The following is an 18,317-nucleotide window of genomic DNA, read 5'->3' on the forward strand; positions in this document are numbered from 1 at the left end:
GTTCACTTTTTTTGTATCTTCTTTCCTGCGATTTGTTGGTAAAGATTGACAGTGACCACAATTTGACATAGTGGCTCTAAAGTAAACCAATAGTTGCTTTGGCTTTTAAAAAGGGGCCGATGCCTTTAACAAGCAGTAGATGGTCAGGTGACTTGGCAGAAAAAAAAGGCTTCGATGCAGAAAGCAGCCTCTGCACACACAATAGTCGGCAAAAAAGAGCTTGTAGTAGAGAGAACAAGAGAGCAAGAGAGAGGTAAATGCAGAGTTCACAAATAGCACTGTTACATGGGAGGAGTCGCAATAGCAAATCAAGGAGAAGACGGATGAAAGCAATGTTGTGGCCGTCATACTGCAGCCTGCCCGAGTTATTCTCGAAGCTGACACTGTATTCTTGTAAATACTGGGAGCGCTTGTCGAAATCGAGGATATTTTCATCTGTTGTTAAGGTCTAAGTAGATGTCGTTAAAACAACGATGGCCCTTATATGTCAGTGGCGTAAATATAACCAATCAGTACAACTGCTCTTGTTTTAGAAGCCAAAACACTAAAATAGCAGTGAAGAGGATTAGGGAGACACATAAAGGTTCCGGATTAAATGCTACGTCACCTTTTCCCATTAACAGGACAACAGCGTCTGAGACACTGACACGGCAGATAACGCCAGTCTTTTAATGCCAGACCTGCAAATAGAATCCAGTGAGTTAATTCTTCTGGTATTGTGCTGTCATTTCAAAAGAAAATTGGAACGGTAATGGTGACAGAGAAAGTCTCAAATGAGCTCTCTGTAGACATACTGTACTGCATGCCTCGTAGCAATGGACAACAGGGGTTCATACTAATGAGTCCTTACCAATTTCAGGACCATGTTTTTCTATCTTGCACCACAGTCTACCCGGCTTGGACCAGGAGCGGGACTGGATGCCTGAGGGAGACCCAGGAGAGGACATAGTATCCTATTGTGCATTACAAAGAAGTCTACAGGGAGCTGCGGAGATCTATTTTTCCACAGTATGAATCATAGACAGTTTTTGTTGGGGTTCATCTCTGGTGCCAGTCTGCTGCCATGCCCTTTCTTACACTGCGATCTTGGTTATCTGATGCACCTCTGATGTAAGGAATTAAGCTGCTGTGTCACTCTTAGAGGAGCTGGCCATGACTCAGTGGTTCTCCTCACTGGGCGCCAGCAAAGAGTCTGCATCTGCCTAAGTTTCCGGTTCCTCTTATGGCTTATGGTTTCAATCTCTTTGGAAAGAGTTATACTTCCAGGCCTTAGGAAATATCTCAAATGTATCACTGTATAGACTCAAATATGCTGTTTATAGTCAGTAAAATGTAGTTTGTGCAAATATTTCACTTCACATTGTATGTGACAAAACAGGCGAGTATTCTGTTCCCCCATTATATAACCAAAAGTTGAGATGATGAGATGAAAGTTGTTAAACATTATTTTATTCAATTTCAACACCAGACTTAACTTGAGGGCAGCGTTTCAAACAAACTGCAGAGGTTTACATAGGCAAAAATGGATTTTAGTGTGTGTCTAAAAAATCAGTTCTCCCTATCAAATAGCCACGAGAAGAACAAATATATACCCTAAAGAGTTGGAATTGTATTACCTCTGTAAATGCAGCCTGAACAAACAGGTTACTCAAATAACTGCCTGTGTAGTCTTGTTTTGTAAGAGGCTTCATCATTACAAAGCAGTGAGTACTGCATTAATCAGTTTGGCAAGACACTGGAAATCTGTCTAATGGAAAATTAAATGATGCACACATGCATGTACCTAGTAATAGGATGAGCCACTTTTATTGATGTTGTTAGAATCATTTATAAGTTAATTGATTCCATTTTCACGATCTGATACTGAAACTGAGAGTGGCGTAGTCCCTTGCCTGATTTTGTGTCTTAACCATTAAAACAAATACGTTCAAAAGTGATGACAGTTATGTTTTTTTTTCTTCTAATTGCAGAAATGGACATGGCTTCCCAAATGTGGCTTTTCTTAAAAGCATCCTCCCCAGGGAACTGGTTTCAGATGGTGTCTTAGAGTATAAAATCCTGTCTAGCACCATTTGAAATCGGTGTTCTTGAGCGGGAACAGGCTTCAGGAATGACGACAGTGACAACTTCATTCGCTAAGTTGGAAGACAGTTAAGGATCGCAGTTTGGTGGCATGGTTTGCATTAAAATCTTTAACAAACTACTCCAGATGTAAAATGCGTTCAGTCATATCAATCAGTTGGGTTCTCTGGACCAGTCCTCTGTACAGCTTACGCTCCAGTGACCAGAAGAAAAGAAGGTGTTGGAAGTCCAATCTTCGGACCAGCTGACCACCCCTTTCACCAAGGCTGACCGTTTTCATCTGGTGTTCAGAGTTTGCATCATGTCTAGCACCATTTGAAATCGGTTACAATGTGAAGGGACTATCAACAAAGCTTTTGCTTCAGCAGACGCGTCATGCATTTCCTTAAAGTACCAGAAGATGGTAGCATTGAGCTGCCATCCCTGCTATCATCCAAGGCTATCAAACTATTTACTTTTTTTTAGAATCATTCAAGCAGTGCAAGTTTTATTGGAGATCCCTGATCAGGTACAACAACTGTTCCATAGAGCTCCTTTTTGTTAGCCTGTTTGCTCTTTTCATCGTGTTGACGTCACTCAGCCGTGCTGTGTGCAAGTTCCATCTGCAGTTATCTTGTCTTGTTCATTTCCTCCAGGGACAGATGATAAACAGAGAGAATATCTAGTTAAATGCTTCAGTAGTTCAGAGGCTGTGTATCTGCCCGTTGCAGAGCTCTAAAAGGTACACAAGTTCTTTTTATATATATTTAAATAAAACATTTTTTTGTTGTTAAATTAACATGTCAATAGCTCCATACTGTATTTCCATTAATAAAGCAAAACTGGTTCACTCAAAGTTGTACAGTGTTTCATTTATTAAGTTAGTGAGGGTTATTAAATGAAAATGTTTTTTATTTTAATAAAAATGTAACAATATGTTTTTGTTTTTGATATGATTAATGTTCAATTTCAGTACGTTTTTGCATCATTTAATTGTCACCACCATGTCATCTCTGTCCGGTTTTAAGGGAGACAGAAGTTTGACATTAACAACTTTAGGTTGTTATTAATTAATTTCTAATCATAACCTGTTACCTCCCCGAGCCCAGACCGGAGGCAATTATTTTGAGCTTTTGCACTTTAAATGTAATTATAGCATTTAATAATTTAATTCATGCATGCCTTTAACCTACACTATTATGGTTAACTGCAGTTTGATAGAAAAAAAAAACATTCATTAATTCACACTCAGGGGGTTCTTACCCAAGTCATTTTCAATTCACATGTAGACATGATTTACTTTTTTACTTTTCTTTTATGTCTTTTGTGGAAGTAACCTCTTCCAATGTACATGTGGCACCTGTTCACACCAATGATAAATGAATGCATTTGAATTCATTCATAAACCCCTGGACTTGAATAGCTCAGATGTTGTTCAGCTCATTCAAAACATATTCCATGTCTCTGTGTTTTCTGTGTTCTATTTTCAGAACATTTTTTAACAAATTTGGTTTTAAAAAATGTGAGTGGGACTAAAGCCACCATTTCAAAAAGTGGTGGGGACGTATCCCCAGCATCTCCACCTATGCACCTGTTAAAACTAATGCCGTCTAATATAACAGACCTGCAATGAATCCTCACTTTATGGTGCTTATAATGGTTTTAGTTTTAGTTTGTATTACTTCCGCCAAGGAGGTTATGTGTTTGGTTTGGTTTGTCCGTTGGTTTGTTTGTCTGTCAGCAGGATTGCAGAAAAACCTGTGGCCCAGTTTCATTAAACTTGGTGGAAGGGTGAAGCATGGACCAAGGAGAAACCAATTACATTTGGGAGTGGATACGAATCACTGGGCGGTACGCAAATCATTTTTCAACTTTTGTGAACATTGCAAAATAGGGCGTTTGTGGTGCATTAATGTGGTGTCGTAATAATCAGAAAAATGAGTTCCTGACACTGCGTTGCGTTGGGAGATGGGGCATGGCATGGCGGAGGTCTGTGCTCTCTGAGTGCCCTTTTGTTTTAGAGAGGTGTTGATTCAACTGTATGGTCATTTTGGAGTTTGTGGTGCTGTTGAATTGTAGCTGCTGTGTTATGCTAACAGAAATATATATAAATAAAATTTTGTCCACCCCATTTCTATCAATGAGGGTAGTCCTCTCAGTGTCCCAGTATGAATTTTAACAGAAACATAATGTGTAAATAAACAAAATTAGAAGTCGCTGTACCAGTCAAATCCTATTTCGGCTGACACTTTGAGCATTATGCTGCTCTACTGTCCAATTACAGATCTGCCATCACTTTTAGCATCATTTGACACTGTTGAACCAATAGCTTTACAGCTTCTCAATCCACCTCTGACATTTTCTCTTCCTAGAGAGTAATAATAGTATATAGTATATAGTAGTATAAAGTATATAATATAGTATATAATAGTAGTAATAGTGCCCAAACAGGGTTACTGCTGAGTATTTGTCCCACAGCTCTTTCACGACTTTCCACAACCTAATAACCTTCTCAAACAGAGTGGTAAGTGTTGTGGAGTGAAGTCCAAGCTAAATTAAAAAGTCTTAAAATACTGAATGGCTAGCCTTCGAAAGGGGTAGAAATCTCCACCCCCAGCATGACCTTATTTCTATCTCTGGTGTCTGCAAGAAGCCAACCTGGCGAATGGGTAACGATATATTTTTAGCAGAGTGTGTTGCTATATTAACAATAAACAAGACTTTGAAGCGAAGGTGAGTCATAAGGAGTGTCTCGATTAAACATGACATCAGCAGCAGCATCATCAATGCTTGATTCCGCCCAGCTCAGCTGTGACTCACCCGGTCTGCTTCACTGTGGTGTGGAAACCTGTGATTGGTATCCTTGGTTGCATACATTCAGAATTTTCCCTTGACCTGGCAGATGTGGGAGGAGGACTGACAATTAAAATTACAGAATGGTCATAGTAGGCATCCAAGATTTAAGACTTAAAGCTAGACTATGTGACTTTTAAAAGAAGCAATGGCATGTTTGTTTTCTTACAAATTAAAAGTTTAATTCATAAGTTAAAAGGCGCCCTCGCTCTACTCAGTACTCTGAGAGGCTGTGCTGCTACGGCCTTAATTGCTCTGGTATGATCAGTGGCTTATGTTAGCTAACTTTAGACAGATGTTATGGAGCTGGTTTAACGTTGGGGTGCGTTTGAAAAGACCTACATTGTACAGCATGTCGTCCAACCATGTCGAAACGCAAAGGTGTTTATAATTGATCCAAACGGCCACATTCAAAGACGAGGTAAAAAGTCGGCTGTCATGGAAAAGGACGAGATGCCATAATTGTTTCAATATGGTCTTGTAATGGAAGTTTCCTTTGCAGCAGGGGTAAAGTTTTGAGAGTTTAGTAACGTGAAACAAATAAGACAGTAGGAGACTAAACCACTGTTAGGTTTTTGTATTTTATTAAAAATATATTTGCAAATATAGGAGCAACATGATTTCACAAAAGGCACAGCAGCCCAGTGTGGAGTCAGTCCCTCAAATGAATGAACAAGAACACTAGGCTTATATGCATCTTCAGAGTGACAGCACACACACACTTGGCTTATTATGACGCTACAATTTTTACAGGCGATCTGATACACATGAAGACAATCAGGAAAACACAAGAGCCATCTCACCTCCTCCTCCCTGTACGACTTTCACCCCCCCAGTTACATCTTAACTGGCATGGGAAAACTAGAGATAGTTTTAGGGTGACCTTGTAGCCCCTATCTGTTCAGACAAACAGTGCTCACATTATGTCCCAGACTGGATGTCTTACTTAGTTAGAATCAAAATCTACATGTGGGAATTAGATAAACTCTCTTTAAGATTTGTGAGAGAATTAAAGTAGAAATAAAACTATGAATTATGCTTAAATGTAATTTCGCCAATACAGTCTCTCTTGGAAAGCTTGTACACATTTGCACATGCAAGAGAGAAATAGTTAGGATAAGAAAAGTGAAAAAAGACAGCTTGGGAGAGAAGTTCAAAACCCTTTCTCACCTCGGCAGCTGTGTGAAGTGAGCGTGAATATCTGATTGTCAGTTTCCAGTGGGGTGAGCAGGGCTGGACTGGACTGGCTATCTGGCATACCGGGCCTTTTCCCGGTGGGCCGACGCACTTTTGGGCCGAATCGCCGATATAAATAGGCCTTTTTGATTTTTTCGCCGGGTCGGCCCATAAAGAACTCACAGCGGCCCATTGGTTAATTTTCTTAATTGGCACTGGCCTGACCCAATCAAATCCAGGGAACCCCCTTCCGCACTCCGGGCCGCAAATTTACGAATCCCACTATGGCCACGCCTCCCGGCCCTGAAACACGAGCTGTAATAGTTATGCTAGAAGTTTAGCATCCACCGTTAAAATGGACAAACGACCACTAAAGTGCAAGGGAGGTGCAGAGAAATTACAGGAGAAAAAGATTTAAGAATCTACAGGCGGATTCCTCAAAAATTGCGGACATGTTTGGGGCTGTAGTAGCTGCTTCAACATCAGCATTACCTGAAGTAGAGGAGAGAGAAGAGAGAAACAGCATCATGACAGGGAAGAAGCCGCGAGGAGGAGGCGACAGGGCCACGGGAGCGAGTGAGGAAAAGATAGTAGGCTAGAGGACGATGTGGTAAGGAGTAGACAAATTAACTGCATTATGCTGCTCTACTGTCCAATTACAGATCTGCCATCACTTTTAGCATCATTTGACACTGTTGAACCAATAGCTTTACAGCTTCTCAATCCACCTCTGACATTTTCTCTTCCTAGAGAGTAATAATAGTATATAGTATATAGTAGTATAAAGTATATAATATAGTATATAATAGTAGTAATAGTGCCCAAACAGGGTTACTGCTGAGTATTTGTCCCACAGCTCTTTCACGACTTTCCACAACCTAATAACCTTCTCAAACAGAGTGGTAAGTGTTGTGGAGTGAAGTCCAAGCTAAATTAAAAAGTCTTAAAATACTGAATGGCTAGCCTTGAAAGGGGGTAGAAATCTCCACCCCAGCATGACCTTATTTCTATCTCTGGTGTCTGCAAGAAGCCAACCTGGCGAATGGGTAACGATATATTTTTAGCAGAGTGTGTTGCTATATTAACAATAAACAAGACTTTGAAGCGAAGGTGAGTCATAAGGAGTGTCTCGATTAAACATGACATCAGCAGCAGCATCATCAATGTTGATTCCGCCCAGCTCAGCTGTGACTCACCCGGTCTGCTTCACTGTGGTGTGGAAACCTGTGATTGGTATCCTTGGTTGCATACATTCAGAATTTTCCCTTGACCTGGCAGATGTGGGAGGAGGACTGACAATTAAAATTACAGAATGGTCATAGTAGGCATCCAAGATTTAAGACTTAAAGCTAGACTATGTGACTTTTAAAAGAAGCAATGGCATGTTTGTTTTCTTACAAATTAAAAGTTTAATTCATAAGTTAAAAGGCGCCTCGCTCTACTCAGTACTCTGAGAGGCTGTGCTGCTACGGCCTTAATTGCTCTGGTATGATCAGTGGCTTATGTTAGCTAACTTTAGACAGATGTTATGGAGCTGGTTTAACGTTGGGGTGCGTTTGAAAAGACCTACATTGTACAGCATGTCGTCCAACCATGTCGAAACGCAAAGGTGTTTATAATTGATCCAAACGCCACATTCAAAGACGAGGTAAAAAGTCGGCTGTCATGGAAAAGGACGAGATGCCATAATTGTTTCAATATGGTCTTGTAATGGAAGTTTCCTTTGCAGCAGGGGTAAAGTTTTGAGAGTTTAGTAACGTGAAACAAATAAGACAGTAGGAGACTAAACCACTGTTAGGTTTTTGTATTTTATTAAAAATATATTTGCAAATATAGGAGCAACATGATTTCACAAAAGGCACAGCAGCCCAGTGTGGAGTCAGTCCCTCAAATGAATGAACAAGAACACTAGGCTTATATGCATCTTCAGAGTGACAGCACACACACACTTGGCTTATTATGACGCTACAATTTTTACAGGCGATCTGATACACATGAAGACAATCAGGAAAAACACAAGAGCCATCTCACCTCCTCCTCCCTGTACGACTTTCACCCCCCCAGTTACATCTTAACTGGCATGGGAAAACTAGAGATAGTTTTAGGGTGACCTTGTAGCCCCTATCTGTTCAGACAAACAGTGCTCACATTATGTCCCAGACTGGATGTCTTACTTAGTTAGAATCAAAATCTACATGTGGGAATTAGATAAACTCTCTTTAAGATTTGTGAGAGAATTAAAGTAGAAATAAAACTATGAATTATGCTTAAATGTAATTTCGCCAATACAGTCTCTCTTGGAAAGCTTGTACACATTTGCACATGCAAGAGAGAAATAGTTAGGATAAGAAAAGTGAAAAAAGACAGCTTGGGAGAGAAGTTCAAAACCCTTTCTCACCTCGGCAGCTGTGTGAAGTGAGCGTGAATATCTGATTGTCAGTTTCCAGTGGGGTGAGCAGGGCTGGACTGGACTGGCTATCTGGCATACCGGGCCTTTTCCCGGTGGGCCGACGCACTTTTGGGCCGAATCGCCGATATAAATAGGCCTTTTTGATTTTTTCGCCGGGTCGGCCCATAAAGAACTCACAGCGGCCCATTGGTTAATTTTCTTAATTGGCACTGGCCTGACCCAATCAAATCCAGGGAACCCCCTTCCGCACTCCGGGCCGCAAATTTACGAATCCCACTATGGCCACGCCTCCCGCCCTGAAACACGAGCTGTAATAGTTATGCTAGAAGTTTAGCATCCACCGTTAAAATGGACAAACGACCACTAAAGTGCAAGGGAGGTGCAGAGAAATTACAGGAGAAAAAGATTTAAGAATCTACAGGCGGATTCCTCTCAAAATTGCGGACATGTTTGGGGCTGTAGTAGCTGCTTCAACATCAGCATTACCTGAAGTAGAGGAGAGAGAAGAGAGAAACAGCATCATGACAGGGAAGAAGCCGCGAGGAGGAGGCGACAGGGCCACGGGAGCGAGTGAGGAAAAGATAGTAGGCTAGAGGACGATGTGGTAAGGAGTAGACAAATTAACTGCATTATGCTGCTCTACTGTCCAATTACAGATCTGCCATCACTTTTAGCATCATTTGACACTGTTGAACCAATAGCTTTACAGCTTCTCAATCCACCTCTGACATTTTCTCTTCCTAGAGAGTAATAATAGTATATAGTATATAGTAGTATAAAGTATATAATATAGTATATAATAGTAGTAATAGTGCCCAAACAGGGTTACTGCTGAGTATTTGTCCCACAGCTCTTTCACGACTTTCCACAACCTAATAACCTTCTCAAACAGAGTGGTAAGTGTTGTGGAGTGAAGTCCAAGCTAAATTAAAAAGTCTTAAAATACTGAATGGCTAGCCTTCGAAAGGGGTAGAAATCTCCACCCCCAGCATGACCTTATTTCTATCTCTGGTGTCTGCAAGAAGCCAACCTGGCGAATGGGTAACGATATATTTTTAGCAGAGTGTGTTGCTATATTAACAATAAACAAGACTTTGAAGCGAAGGTGAGTCATAAGGAGTGTCTCGATTAAACATGACATCAGCAGCAGCATCATCAATGCTTGATTCCGCCCAGCTCAGCTGTGACTCACCCGGTCTGCTTCACTGTGGTGTGGAAACCTGTGATTGGTATCCTTGGTTGCATACATTCAGAATTTTCCCTTGACCTGGCAGATGTGGGAGGAGGACTGACAATTAAAATTACAGAATGGTCATAGTAGGCATCCAAGATTTAAGACTTAAAGCTAGACTATGTGACTTTTAAAAAGAAGCAATGGCATGTTTGTTTTCTTACAAATTAAAAGTTTAATTCATAAGTTAAAAGGCGCCCTCGCTCTACTCAGTACTCTGAGAGGCTGTGCTGCTACGGCCTTAATTGCTCTGGTATGATCAGTGGCTTATGTTAGCTAACTTTAGACAGATGTTATGGAGCTGGTTTAACGTTGGGGTGCGTTTGAAAAGACCTACATTGTACAGCATGTCGTCCAACCATGTCGAAACGCAAAGGTGTTTATAATTGATCCAAACGGCCACATTCAAAGACGAGGTAAAAAGTCGGCTGTCATGGAAAAGGACGAGATGCCATAATTGTTTCAATATGGTCTTGTAATGGAAGTTTCCTTTGCAGCAGGGGTAAAGTTTTGAGAGTTTAGTAACGTGAAACAAATAAGACAGTAGGAGACTAAACCACTGTTAGGTTTTTGTATTTTATTAAAAATATATTTGCAAATATAGGAGCAACATGATTTCACAAAAGGCACAGCAGCCCAGTGTGGAGTCAGTCCCTCAAATGAATGAACAAGAACACTAGGCTTATATGCATCTTCAGAGTGACAGCACACACACACTTGGCTTATTATGACGCTACAATTTTTACAGGCGATCTGATACACATGAAGACAATCAGGAAAAACACAAGAGCCATCTCACCTCCTCCTCCCTGTACGACTTTCACCCCCCCAGTTACATCTTAACTGGCATGGGAAAACTAGAGATAGTTTTAGGGTGACCTTGTAGCCCCTATCTGTTCAGACAAACAGTGCTCACATTATGTCCCAGACTGGATGTCTTACTTAGTTAGAATCAAAATCTACATGTGGGAATTAGATAAACTCTCTTTAAGATTTGTGAGAGAATTAAAGTAGAAATAAAACTATGAATTATGCTTAAATGTAATTTCGCCAATACAGTCTCTCTTGGAAAGCTTGTACACATTTGCACATGCAAGAGAGAAATAGTTAGGATAAGAAAAGTGAAAAAAAACAGCAGCTTGGGAGAGAAGTTCAAAACCCTTTCTCACCTCGGCAGCTGTGTGAAGTGAGCGTGAATATCTGATTGTCAGTTTCCAGTGGGGTGAGCAGGGCTGGACTGGACTGGCTATCTGGCATACCGGCCTTTTTCCGTGGGCCGACGCACTTTTGGGCCGAATCGCCGATATAAATAGGCCTTTTTGATTTTTTCGCCGGGTCGGCCCATAAAGAACTCACAGCGGCCCATTGGTTAATTTTCTTAATTGGCACTGGCCTGACCCAATCAAATCCAGGGAACCCCCTTCCGCACTCCGGGCCGCAAATTTACGAATCCCACTATGGCCACGCCTCCCGGCCCTGAAACACGAGCTGTAATAGTTATGCTAGAAGTTTAGCATCCACCGTTAAAATGGACAAACGACCACTAAAGTGCAAGGGAGGTGCAGAGAAATTACAGGAGAAAAAGATTTAAGAATCTACAGGCGGATTCCTCAAAAATTGCGGACATGTTTGGGGCTGTAGTAGCTGCTTCAACATCAGCATTACCTGAAGTAGAGGAGAGAGAAGAGAGAAACAGCATCATGACAGGGAAGAAGCCGCGAGGAGGAGGCGACAGGGCCACGGGAGCGAGTGAGGAAAAGATAGTAGGCTAGAGGACGATGTGGTAAGGAGTAGACAAATTAACAGGGACTCTCAGGAAGGGAGGGAGGGAGGCTGTGTGTGTGTGTGTGTGTGTGTGTGTGTGTGTGCGCGCGCGCGTGTGCGCGTGTGTCACGTTATAACGACAACAAGCAGTTTGTCTGTAACATTAAAGTTAGTGGCTGTCAGGTAACCTAACTGTTTAAGCTTACATTGAAAATGCGAGCGGTTAGCCTGTTGGGTAGCTGAAAAGTCTGTGTGATCTATAAAATCAGTGTTGATACAATCATCAGTGTTCCTTGAATTGCTTAATTAGCTTCTCTTGTATTGGTGCTCTTTTCCAGGGCATATAGCCTACTACTCTCAGCTTTATTGTAGCTTTTGGGAAGGGTTATGGTTATTGTATTTAACAGACACTTGTGTCCAAAGCGACAAAATATGAATCTTACAATAGTTAAAATTAAATTTAAAGTTGCTAAGCCAATATTAAGCAAAATAGTAATAATAACAATAATGACAATACGATATCAAATATCAATAATAAAAATATATATACAAATACCATAAATATACAAATCATAACTCTAAGAATGAATGAATTATTTAAGTGTAAGATTAACAGATAAATCTTGACACCCCTCTTGAAGGATCCTAAACTATCACATGAACGCTGAACACTAGGCAACTCATATCATAGAATGCACGCATATTTTAAGAGGACTGCAGGGAATGTGTCTGACCAATCATGGTGGGTGTGGCCCGCCTGGGCCAAAAATGCCAGGGCCGATTTTTTGTCCCAGTCCAGCCCTGGGGGTGAGGAGAGGGTTTCAGATGCTGTTAGGCCGTCCGACAAGCAGTTCTGTTGAAGTATACTAGCTCCTTTATGTCACTTTTACCGTGGTCCTTATATCTAAAGTGGCTGTTGTTCAGCAGAAGTTACATAGGTGTCATGCCTCAGGGAATTTGAGGACCCAAAAGCAGACAAACAGGCAAGAGTAAGTGAGCTTGAGGATTTATTTCTGAAACACAAAGTACACACCAACAAAAGGAGCTCTGAATGCAGCATGCAAAAACTTATTTCTGAATGTGGCTAAAACAAGGAACCGGATATCCCAAAAAAAAAAAAAAAGCAATCAAAAAAACAGGAAGTTGAGACAAAAGCACAGAAGCACAGAACACGACTGAGAACTGACACAACACAATGATCTGCAGGGTTTCCCGCAGAAAATGTGTTAGTTAAGGTGGTAGGCGCGTGTTGTTAAGGTGGGCCGCCTAAACTGCAAAGTGCTGTGGGAAACCCTGATCTGACACAAGACAAGGGCAACACAGAGGCTAAATACAAGAGGTAACATGCAAACAAGGGACGGGTCACACAACAGGTGAAACAGTCTAGGGCAGGGCATAACAATCAGACAGGCGGGAAAACACAAGACAGGAAGTAAAATTAGACAAGACAAGGGAGAAAACAGACTACCAAAATAAAACCAGAAACAGAAACATACACAACCACAACAATAGGCTAACTTTAAACTGACACTTGCAGTTTTGGCATTCAAAATCAGAACCAGCCAACTCAACACTGTTGATTTTTTAAACGTTAACGCGGTCATTGTAAGCAATATGTCTACATCATAAGCGTCAGTATAAGTTGTGTGACATAAGGGCCCACATAATGTACAGTGTTATACTACAGCTGATGTTCATGGCCTTTTCTTTTTTTTACTGAAGTAAAAGTGGAATGAGGCTGAGGGCTATTTCACAAAACCAAGATGAGGGATTAAGCCGGGATTTCCCAGTTATCCTGGCTCAATTTAGCCTTGACTCGGTTTCACAAAAGCAGAGGCACCTAAGTTACCATGGAGATTTATTCTTTACAGCTAGCCCGCTCCTGACCAGGCTAACAGCCAGGATTTATTAATCCTTGAGCCTTTTCTGTTCACTGAGCAGTGGTTTTACCTTATTGTTATCAGCCTGCATTAAAATAAAACATGTGCATTGCTGTTCATTTAAGTACTGCTATTATTTAAAGTTGTGACCATTTATTTTATATAATTATTCATGTGACAGTCATTGTTACTGTTACAAGCCAGGCTGTATGAAGACTGCTGTTCATATTGTTGTTACAGTACAGTTGTTGAGATAATTAGAAAAGGCTGATAAAGTTGCCAAATGTGTTTTAAATGAAGTCAGTTACTACGGGCAATATATAAAGTGCTGTACATGTGTGTTTCTATAGTGGACCAATGCACCGTAAATTATTTTAGTTGATACATTTATTTTCTATTATATTTTCTAAGGATTCAATAAATTGGCATTCTTAGCACACAATTTGTGTTGTCCAGTAAACTGGGACTATAATTTGGAAGGATTGTACAATTGTACAATCCTCCTTAATTATAGTCTTAGTTCACTGAACCAATAACTATATAGTGTAGACTACTGTAACAACAGGGAGAGAACACAGGGAGAGAACATTCATGTTTACAGTGTGCATTATATTTATCACTTAACTATCTTTATAGTTTCTAGATTTTAGAGTTCAGTTTCTTCAGTGTCTTTATTTTCTATGTCCATATATACGAGGGAACAAGACATAGGCCTTTAATATGTAAAAAAGGAAAATCATCCTCGGTCTGTTTGACCAGGTGTTGGGATGATGGCTGCAGGGTGAGCACGTGGAGAAACTTTCTGTTGACTGTCACCGTTGGTATCTGCTATTACTGCACTGTCTGAGGTATCTTTGCACGGCTTATGAAATGCATCAATACAAGTAAGTGCTGTTTCTTGCTAAGTCTGTGAAATGGATCAATAAAGACATTCCATCAAGTGCAATGGTTCAGCGTGACGCGTCTTCAGTGTAAAACCACGTCTTACCCTGCTGCGGCGTTTGGATTAGTTTTTAAGTTTAATATGCCGCAATATCCTCTATAAAAAAAAGCAAAACGAACAGTTGTACGCTTTGCATTAAAAGCGAGCAGTGGAAGTTAATATGACTATGAAATGTATATTTTAGCCCATGAGAGAGAGGGAGAAACAGAGTGAAAGAGATATTTACGCATACTCTAGCGTTTAGAAAATTGATCTTCATGGTAAATTTCCTGAGTGACATTATCTTCTGCTTACTTTTAAGCCAACGAGTACCACTGTTAATTTGTGCAAATGATTAGTAGCCTAATCCTTGAATGGTATGATTATGACGGTTTAAATTCAGAGCAGTGGTCAGTTAATGTATATTTTTAGGCTACTTACGCAGTCAGCCCGCGATCGTCTGCCACGCTTTCTCTCGCTGTTTCATTACAGCGGCCGTGTTTCTTTTTTACAAATAATGTGTTTCATGTTATCATCCTTCCACAAGAAGCTGCTGCTCACTCTGTATAAAGTATGAACAATGCGTATTCTCAATTTTAGCATCAGAAAATATGTTATTGACCTCGCGGTCTGTGTAAGGCGCTGACACACTAACCTGATAATCGGCCGTTGGACAGTCTGGCAAGGTCAGCGACTCGAGTCTGTTCGGTGTGTCCCGTGCCGTCGTCCGTCTGGGGGGCTGTCGGCGTTCATTTTGGCCGACCTGACATGTTCGGTCGGAGACAGGGCAGTCGGGACTCACCCGGAAATGGCGAGCGGAATGAGGTGACTAGAGTCTCTCAAAATCTGACGAAAATCTTTTAAACTGACCTTTGTTGATCTGAAATGAAGACAGATTCAGCAACTGCATGGCCTATTTCTCGCTTAAAATGTTTTCAGAAACATGTTTCAGTGAACTATTTTAGTACAATATGAGATTGTATTCTGAACAAGCCGCCATGACAGTCTGGCTTTGATTTTCTGGAGAAAACAAACCCATGTGACGCATTCGTCCAATCAGCTGCCGTTTTCATTTTTTGGGCAACAATACAGATTCTGCTGTTATGGAGACGTATTATGTCTCGTCTCTTTGGTGTGTTCTGTGGCACTTTTTGGACCAACTCCGGGAGACTGATCAGTCCGACTGGCTTTTCTGCTGACGGTTGGCCGTCTGGTTGGTGCGTAACTGCCAAGGAAAGCCGTGAACACGACCTAGTTGCTCCTCCTCAGCCTGGCTTGGCCTTCGTGAAGCGCACCAAGCCAGGCTGCATAGATTAGACTAGGTCAAGCCTCGCTTTATTGGTTATCCTGGATTTATTTAGTCTGCTTTTGTGAAACAGCCGGTCAAGTAAAACTAATAATCCATATTGTCAAGGGTGCTTACACTAAGAGCAGCTGCATTAAAAGCATGTAAACATTTACTTTGAGATCACTGCCACACTATGGCAGTGGATTTTCACTTAACATCTGTTTCTGGTCTAATGTTGAGGCCTCAGTGGGAACCATTTATGTCATGTTTGTCTTAACTTTAAAGATGTCCATCCGCCCTACTCATGAGAGCGACTTTAAAGATGAGCTTTTCCAACAAGTGTTTTTTCCTTTCCCATTTCCTTTCATTTCTTTTTTTCCCCCCACAGCAAAGTCTGTTGTGTCACGGTTATGCTCCCACCACACTTGCATAACCAAGTGATTCACTAAAGATGCATGAATCATAAACAAGGGTTTGCCTCAGTATTTTCTCCAGTCAGGCTGCCAGGTTCCTTCTGCAAGCCACAGAACAATGTGTTGACCTGAGTGTGTGTGATGTGTAATTCCTTTTCTTGTTTACAACATGAGTGAAATTGCATCACTTCCTCTGTGGTGAGATCCCCCCTATGCTTCATCATGTAGCTGGAACAGGATAAAGGGAATGGTCTCATGCAAGGCTGATGGGCAGATGTCCTCCTCCTTCTGCCCTAACACACTATAAAGACTAACCTTTGGATCCTGATCTTGAAAAGTTAATGTAATGGGAGGCAGTTTAAAGTCCAGCTATAATACATTTAAAACTTCTTTAAAAAAAGAATGATTGATTTTTGACATTGTAATGACCACAAGATTATGAGAAAATTGGCCCCTGGGAACAGACATGTAAGAGCCCCCCCACCCTGTCTACATATAAACAAGACACCCAAAACCAAAGAGTCTTCTTCTAGTCATGTTTTTACATTGCGTCTTTTTGCGATGTGATTGTTTTGCATTTCTGTATTTGTTTTGTATCTATTTGTAATCATTTTGCATCTTTTTGTTGTATTTTGGGTCTCTGTGGTCATGTTGCATCTACTTGTTGTTTTGCATGTTATGTTGTATGTAGTTTTTTTCTTCTTCTACATTTTGGGTTGTTAGTAGTCGTTGTGTGTCTCTTGTGGGTGTTTTACATCTATTTTTAGTCATTTTTAACTAATCGTGGGCATTTTGTGGTTGTTTTGCATCTATTGTGTGTATTTGTAGTCATTATGGGTCATTTGTAGTTTGTATGTGTATGTTTTTGATCATTTTGTGTCTATTTTCAGTCATTCAGCATCTAGTTTTGGTTGTTTTGCATGTCTTTGCAGTCATTTTGTGTTGTTTGTAGTCGCTTTGTTTATTTTTGTGGTCTTTTAGCATCTCTCTGTGATCGCTTAGCGGTGTTTCAGCAATATTTTGTGAGTCAGGACCCCTGACCCCTTGGGCCCCTGGGTTTATATCTGGGAGGCCGTTCAATATTCCATCCATGGTAATGGTCAAAAGTAGCTAAGCAATACTTCAAGTAAACCCACCATAAGTAGGCCTATCTATACATATGTATATACTGCCAATATATGTTTTGAAACACACTTATGTAGTCATAAGCACATTTAAACAAATCGTTTGACTGATTATTAAAATGTTTATACATTATTATTAACAATTGTGTTAGCAGTTATTACATGTTTTATGACACACATACAATCCATAGCTGTATTTGTCATTCAATTTATGTGACATAGTTAATAGGGAGGGGGGTATTCGACAGCCTTAAAACTAGTAGCACACTGGCAATCATCAACAGAGAAGATAGAGATACATCTAATAAGAGAAACCTCAAGCCTTAGATGAGATGCTGTATGGACTTATGGAAGGTTTGTGTGGTGTTATTTTGTTGTGTTGTTGCTTAAATGTTTTAGTGAGTAAGGCCTCAGCTCTGCTTTACTGTTCATTGTTTTCATGATTAGCTTCCAGCTCCCCTCCAGCGTCATCTGGCCTTCTTGCATCAGTATCCTTACCAAGTAATTCGCATTAGCTTATGTCAGAATAAAGTATTTCCATGCTCCAAGAAGCATATTTTTAATATATACATTCAGTACATTTAATGTGTGTGTATTTGTATGAGTGAACTGCCCTATGGGAGGGGTTACAATTCTTTATAAATGTGTGAATAACTACCTAAAACATGCACATCGCATAAAACATGCACATTCCATCAAATTAATAAACACACTAACCCATGTAACTAATACATGCTTCATATGAAGGGCCACACTTGTTTCTAAATGTATGTATGAAAATCTCCTCTATCCATTTACGTTTTTACACCCACGTTATGTTGTACTATACTGTACAGCATCAGACATTGTTATGTTTTAGATAAGTCTCAAAAGTGTAACATCAATGTCTTCATCATCTTTGAAAATTTGTTATAGTACATACTGTATATACAGTAAGTACAAAGTGAATTCCTGTAATGAGATCCATACACAGAGGATGGACAGACATGTCATCACCATGTTCCTGTGCTTCACAAACAGGAAAGGCACTCATGGAAGCCCAATGGAAAAAAACAGCAGGTGCTGATTGACATCTTGCTGTTGTCATGTGAATGCATCTCCAGCTATAGCTCCTCACTACCTAACCTCTGCCTCCTCGCCCATACCACCTCCATTCCCCTTTGTCCTTTACAATAAATCCCTTTGTAATTCATCA

The 18,317-nt window shown here is 40.6% G+C and overlaps 1 long non-coding RNA gene across 1 annotated transcript; it reads right to left on the reverse strand.

Annotated features, from left to right (window-relative positions):
• Window positions 1–1,470: 1,470 nt before the first annotated feature.
• LOC114554820 (uncharacterized) lies at window positions 1,471–6,193 on the reverse strand. Its single transcript, XR_003692473.1, has 3 exons — window positions 6,085–6,193; window positions 4,882–4,956; window positions 1,471–2,711 (listed from the first exon to the last, which is right to left on the reverse strand). It is a non-coding gene; the product is annotated as an uncharacterized LOC114554820 (long non-coding RNA).
• Between the last annotated feature and the right edge of the window lie 12,124 nt (window positions 6,194–18,317).

Source organism: Perca flavescens, chromosome 4, assembly GCF_004354835.1.
Source record: "Perca flavescens isolate YP-PL-M2 chromosome 4, PFLA_1.0, whole genome shotgun sequence".
NCBI lineage: Eukaryota > Metazoa > Chordata > Actinopteri > Perciformes > Percidae > Perca > Perca flavescens.